This window comes from Pseudophryne corroboree, chromosome 4 (genome assembly GCF_028390025.1).
Source record: "Pseudophryne corroboree isolate aPseCor3 chromosome 4, aPseCor3.hap2, whole genome shotgun sequence".
Lineage (NCBI taxonomy): Eukaryota > Metazoa > Chordata > Amphibia > Anura > Myobatrachidae > Pseudophryne > Pseudophryne corroboree.
Genome location: NC_086447.1, coordinates 454570191 through 454576826, shown reverse-complemented (window position 1 = coordinate 454576826; position 6636 = coordinate 454570191). Strand labels below are relative to the sequence as shown.

The 6636-nt window shown below is 43.0% G+C and overlaps 1 pseudogene; it reads right to left on the bottom strand.

Annotated features, from left to right (window-relative positions):
• Positions 1-6517: 6517 nt before the first annotated feature.
• Positions 6518-6636, bottom strand: LOC134912698 (5S ribosomal RNA; annotated as a pseudogene).

The window sequence follows — 6636 nt, the reverse complement described above, 5'->3', positions numbered from 1 at the left end:
CCATTCCCTGAAATGCTGCTTGCAGTAACCATCCTTATCTTAGCGTCAAAGTGCACCTGTGTCTGTCAGTGTGCCTGCGCTCTGTTTTCTGCTCTGAACAGCCTGTTATATTTACTATAAGACAGCCTGTGCCCTGGTCTCTCTCTGATTGCTGAAATGCTTTATACCACTTAATGGGAGCATGTAACCTCTCCCAGCCTTTGTCCTAGCCATGTTCATTACTTATTTTGCCAAGTCTATCTAATGAAGAGGGAGAAAAAAGTTTCCATAAGGTAGATCTCAAAAGACCACTTGACCAGTCCCCTCACTCTGACCTCCTCCCTTTTCTGAAAACCACTCCCCCGGCGGAATGCACAAAACACCCTCCTCTGTTGGATCACATATTCCCAGCACCAATGGTGCAATCCTATGCAACAATGAATCCAACTTATTTGGTTCTTCAACTTCACAGTGAAAGTAATAAAAACTTACCATGTCTGCACCCTTCCCCCCAAACAGGATATGAAAGTATTTGATCACTGACTCCAGATATCTATACAGTCTTAGCTTGCAAATGTTCATAAAGCTCGGACACATTTTGGTGCCAGAGTCTCCACCATAGAGAAGGAAAAAGACAGGTATTATTATCTCCTCATGCAACTTTGTAAGTCTTTTAAACAACAGACTATTACCATGATGGCTGTGTAGTTGAAACTGGAAAATCTTGATAACTGAGGCTGGCACAACAACATTCAGGTGCAGGGCCTTCCTGAAAATGTTCCCAGCCATTGCCCCATCAATGCTTTCAATAAGATTTTTGAGGAGATCTTAGATCTTGATTTCAATGATAGTAATACATTCCAGATCACTACATCCAAAAAGGTCAGACAGGCAACAGACCATAGGGTGGGATCCATCAGCTCTATATATTGTGTGTAAATCTGGCTCTGGTACTAATCAGAGCCAACCCTCGCCATTTACCTCACAGCACATCCCTGAACTGAGGTATGTATGATCTCAGGGAGAGGAGCAATAAAGGAAAAAAAACAGACACTTAACTCTCAGCATGTGCAGTGTGCAAGCTCCTCAGGTCCAAAATTAACATATGTGTAGAAGTCTGGAACGCACTTAATGCAGCTGGCCTTCCAGTGCACAGCACTGCACTGAAAGTCTTTTTATCATGCTTCTATGGAACTTTAATCCACCCAAGTCATGCAATGGAACCTGAGGAACCTAGGTGAGGCAGAGATTCAAGATGTGGGGCAGGTGAGGCTGTGTTTATATAGTGTTACCATACTATCCCTTTAAAGGGGGACACTCATGAATGACACATATTCTGTGGCTGATTAAAACCAGGTGAAATGCTGGCTTAAAGTCAGACAGCCACAGAACCTGTGCAATTCATGAGTGTCCTGGTTTAAAGGTATAGTATGGTTAGCCTATGTTTATACAGCATATACCCCTCATCCATAACAATTTTCCTTTTCATTTCAAGAGCCTGCAGTTTCCTTTAAGCACCTATTTTGCTATGATGATCAACAACTCGCAGGGGCAAATATTCAGGGCTGCAGGCATGCAGTAGATTTCAGGGCGAGCTGCTTCTCCCATGGGCAGATTTACATGGCTTTGTCATAAATTAGTAGCCTCAAGCATTTTTTTATGTTAATCCCTGCAGGAGAAACTGTGAATATTGTTGCAAAGAAATTTTGTGATCAATGTGTGCAATATAAAATATGGGATCTAGTTAGGATCCTGACGATCAGCTATAAAAATACCAATGAAACAACAGAAAAAATTGCTGCGTATGTGTCTAACGATTATTCATTAAGCCTGATCTTAATGACCCGAACCTGGAATTAATAATGTCAAAAGCATGTTCGCCTCTATAAGGAGTTGTGTGATACTCCTAACTAGATGAACCAAAAACAGAAAAGAAATTAATAAAGGCGCTCATTACATTTAGACATTATAATATCCTGAGTTCTATTACAACCAAAGAGTCAAATGGATTTAGAAAAATGAATATTTAATTATCAAGATAAATCAATAAAAACCACTTGGTTTAAAACAAGCTCATGTATAATTTGAATACATAATCCCTATCCTCACTGAATTTGCCACATCTATCAAAATATAAGAATCACATAAGATGCATAAAATGTTTCAATGAACACTATAAGCAATGGAGCTGGCTGAAGTAGCTGATGAAAGTTCAAGTGTAACAATCTGTTACCATGCTTATGGAACACTGTTGCCAAAACTGCTATATAAAGAAGTTTGTTTATTAAATGAAACACAGTTGCTGCGTGTGTAGCCAATATAGGCTCTAGAATGTTAAGCCGTTGGGGAAATGGCTTCAGAATTCAAGTGGCCGGTATATATATTGCAAATGAACATTGAATTACCTCTCCAATAGGGCTGATGGACCCGAGCATCCTCGGGTAAGTCCAGAGAATGCCCAATGTTTAGTAGAACTGGAGGGTTCGTGGCCTGTATGTCCGTGTGGAACGGGATCACGCTGTTGTTAGCTCAATTTCCCTGGGCGTGCATCGCCCGCTGTCTACTGCAGAATTTGTGCAAAGAGCATGTATGCGGCTGATTAATTGAAAGCCGCCCCACGGATCCAGCTGTATATGAATCTCCTCCAAGACACCCTGGACGTGCACCGTCCGCCGGTGGTCAGAGGAAGAGAGGCTGATGAGCCGGCCATGACAGCCACACGGAGCTCACACGCCGGCTTCGTCCTGTATTGGGACGCGTGACGCCCGCTGCTGCAGCCGGTAAAATTTAAGCAGTGGTAGCTGTGTCCCAGAGCATGCGGGTACTCAGTGAGAAAGGGGAGGACGGTGCACGTCCAGGGAGTCTTGGAGGAGATTCATATACAGCTGGATCTGTGGGGCGGCTTTCAATTAATCAGCCGCATACATGCTCTTTCCACAAATTCTGCAGTAGACAGCGGGCGATGCACGCCCAGGGAAATTGAGCTAACAACAGCGTGATCCCGTTCCACACGGACATACAGGCCACGAACCCTCCAGTTCTACTAAACATTGGGCATTCTCTGGACTTACCCGAGGATGCTTGGGTCCATCAGCCCTATTGGAGAGGTAATTCAATGTTCATTTGCAATATATATACCGGCCACTTGAATTCTGAAGCCATTTCCCCAACGGCTTAACATTCTAGAGCCTATATTGGCTACACATGCAGCAACTGTGTTTCATTTAATAAACAAACTTCTTTATATAGCAGTTTTGGCAACAGTGTTCCATAAGCATGGTAACAGATTGTTACACTTGAACTTTCATCAGCTACTTCAGCCAGCTCCATTGCTTATAGTGTTCATTGAAACATTTTATGCATCTTATGTGATTCTTATATTTTGATATATGTGGCAAATTCAGCGAGGATAGGGATTATGTATTCAAATTATACATGAGCTTGTTTTAAACCAAGTGGCTTTATTGATTCATATTGATAATTAAATATTAATTTTTATAAATCCATTTGACTCTTTGGTTGTAATAGAACTCAGGATATTATAATGTCTAAATGTAATGAGCGCCTTTATTAATTTCATTTCTTTTATAAAATACCAATGCCTGGATCCCGACACAACTAAGAAGACTGGCACCAGAATCCTGAATGGGATCAGAGTTCTGACACTGGAATACCAACATCCGGAATCTCAATTGCTACATTCCTAGCACGCAGAACAGGTAAGCCAAGGGAAGGGGGAGTTTTGGTTTAAGCTGCAGGGGGGAGGGTTAGGGTTAGGCTGTGGGAAGTTGGGTTAGATTAGGCCATGGTAAGGGGGGGATAGGGTTAGGCACTCCTGGGGAGGGTTAGGTTTAGGCAGCTGGGTTGAGGGTAGGTTTAGGCTATGGGAAAGGGTGGTTAGGGAGGCATTGGGGGAAGATAAGTATACTTACCTACCCCTGTCGGGATTATCACTGCCGGGATGCCGCGGTCTGTATTCTAATCAGCAGCATCCCAACAGCCGACAAAATGATCCCAACCCTAAAATATACATCACAATATTAGATGGCAATACTTTCTTTGTTAAATAAGTTTAGCTGAGGGTATCCAACTGTAGGCATATTCAACAAAATGCTCTAATGTCTTTCTTCTATATGATTAGACTTCCATTTTAGTGGTGTAAGAATGTAGTATTACCTACCCGCCCGTAGTATAATGGAATAACAATATATATTCTATGATGTGGTCTAGGGGTGGTCTTCAGGTTGCCGACTGTTGGGATCCCGGCGCACAGTATACCAGCGCCAGAATCCTGACAGCCCGTATACTGACAGATTTTCTCCCTCGTGGGAGTCCACGACCCCCCTGAAGGGAGAATAAATAGCGTGGCAGCACAGCGAGCCCGCAAGGGGCTCATTTACGCTCACCACACAGTCGGTATGCTGGCGGTCAGGCTCTCAGCGACGGTATGCTGGTCGCCAGGAGCCCGGCTGCCGGCATACCATACTACACCCGTGGTCTTGTGGTACTCTTGGAGAAGGAGTGTGTCATGATCCTGACTAACTTTTCTCATGTTCTAAGTAACTTGTCTTGTGACTTACCTGTGCCACCTGTCCTGCAGGTCAGTATTTCTGATATCCTTGTTTAAGAGACAGATGCATGGACATCACCGTCTTGGAGCATGTCAGCTGACTGCATTCCTCCAGTTACAGTGCTTCTTACCTCAGCTGACATCTGCAACCTTTCAGTGACCTGCAATTTCTATGTAATATCTCCCTGGCTATCCAATGACAGAGCAATAGTCTCATTCCAGAGTCATATCCTCTCTCCTAGCTCCTGCTAGCAACTACTGTAGCTATATTGCAATCCCTGTATCCAGAATACAGAATACCTCAGAGTATTATCCAGCTTAAACAGGTCTATCAAGTTTCTGCATTCTCATTTTCACAATGGACTTTGCTATTGTTCAGTGGCTCTAGTAACCTCCTGTGCAAAACTGGTTACCAGACTGCAGTAGCTACAACTAGTGCAAAGTGACTGTGTCTTTGTCTGCTGTGTCTTCATTTAGACTAATCATTCACCTCAGAGGCCCACCTGTATTACCACCTTGCAGATTCCTATTGCTCAGTGATTTTATGGATTCATTAGCCACTTTCTGGTTTTGTGCCTTCCAATACTGTATGCTGCAGCAATCATGATGCCTACTGTGGTGTTAACCCCTGAATCCCCTACATTAGATTGAGTGAGTACATTACCTCTATTTTCAGCATCCAGCAGTTCAGTCTCCAGCATCCTGATTGTTTGTTCCTCTCCAAGCAGTTATATTTAGCCAGTACAGAGTTGCATCCCTGTTATTAACTGGTCTCAGAATGGCATCCTTGTTGCTAACTGGTCCGAGTTCAGTACCAGTGTTTCTAGCCAGTCCCAGATTGGTATCCTCAGTGCTAACCAGTCCCAGTCTGGTACCAGTGTTACTAGCTGGTCCCAGCCAGGTATCATTGTTGCTAGCTGGTTCCATTCTGGTAGTCCAGTACAAGCCAGTTCCAGTATGGTCCAGTTTCTCTGGTTCCATTACAGTCCAGCATTCAGTCGGGTCCAGTATCCTCTGGTTCCAGTCCAGCCCATAGTTATTCCAGTCCCAGTACTAGCCTGGTTACAGTCAGGTCCAGCATTCACCAATCTGATCCAGTATCTTCTGGTTCCAAACTGGCCCAAAGCAATTCCGGCTTCTGACCTGCCAGTACATAGCTTTCTGTCAAGCTCTATTTCCCACAAAGTAGAAATGATTCCGCACCAGTTCTAAGAGTTCAAAATTGAGTAATAAATAGTAATGGAGTACCAGAATACCTGTATGATATATACGAATAATTCGTGTTTGGATAAATGGTTCTGGTGGTGCACCCAGAGTCAGAGACAAACTAGCAAGAAAAATGGATTACAGAAGACTCTTGTGTGGGTGCACTCTTATTTTAAATTTGTTAGTATGAAAAAATTAAAACATAACTTTTATTAGTTCATTAATTTAAGAAAAAATCCACACTTAGGTTGTCCACCACAATTAATTAAATATATTAATACACATATATACAGTTCAGCCCACCAGTATCTCTGAGAAATACCATATATGATTATTGTGGCTGAGCAATCTCGAAAAGTTGGAGTGAATATCATCCACCACCAACCATTAGATTTGGAAACGAGTGTTATTGAAAGGAAATGATCAGCAAAAAGATGATCAGCAAAAAATATTAAAAAATAGGAATGTTCTGGTTAGTCTGTGTTATTAGACTTCAGGAGGGATGTAAACACTCTGACTCTACACCCTGATCCTATCCCACCAGCACAAGCTCTGCTTGTATTAATTGGACCTCCAAGGGTCATTGGACCAAAAGATTTATCAGGAGTATGGATCCTTCTTAGCATTGACCATGTCAAATCTTGTGACATGTCAGGGAAAACGGTACTTGGGAAAGGTAGCGCAGATTAGTGGAATAGACGAAAGAAATGATTGGAGGAAAATGTGGTGATCCTGCTGTTGGCTTAGAGTCGAGAAGGTCATAAATTACAACACCGGGTATTCTCTGGGGGTCACCCTCACAGATACTGACCCAGCCCACCACCGTTTTGCTTCCAAGATCGGACGAGATCGGGCTCTGTCGGTGGGGTATGGTAGTAATT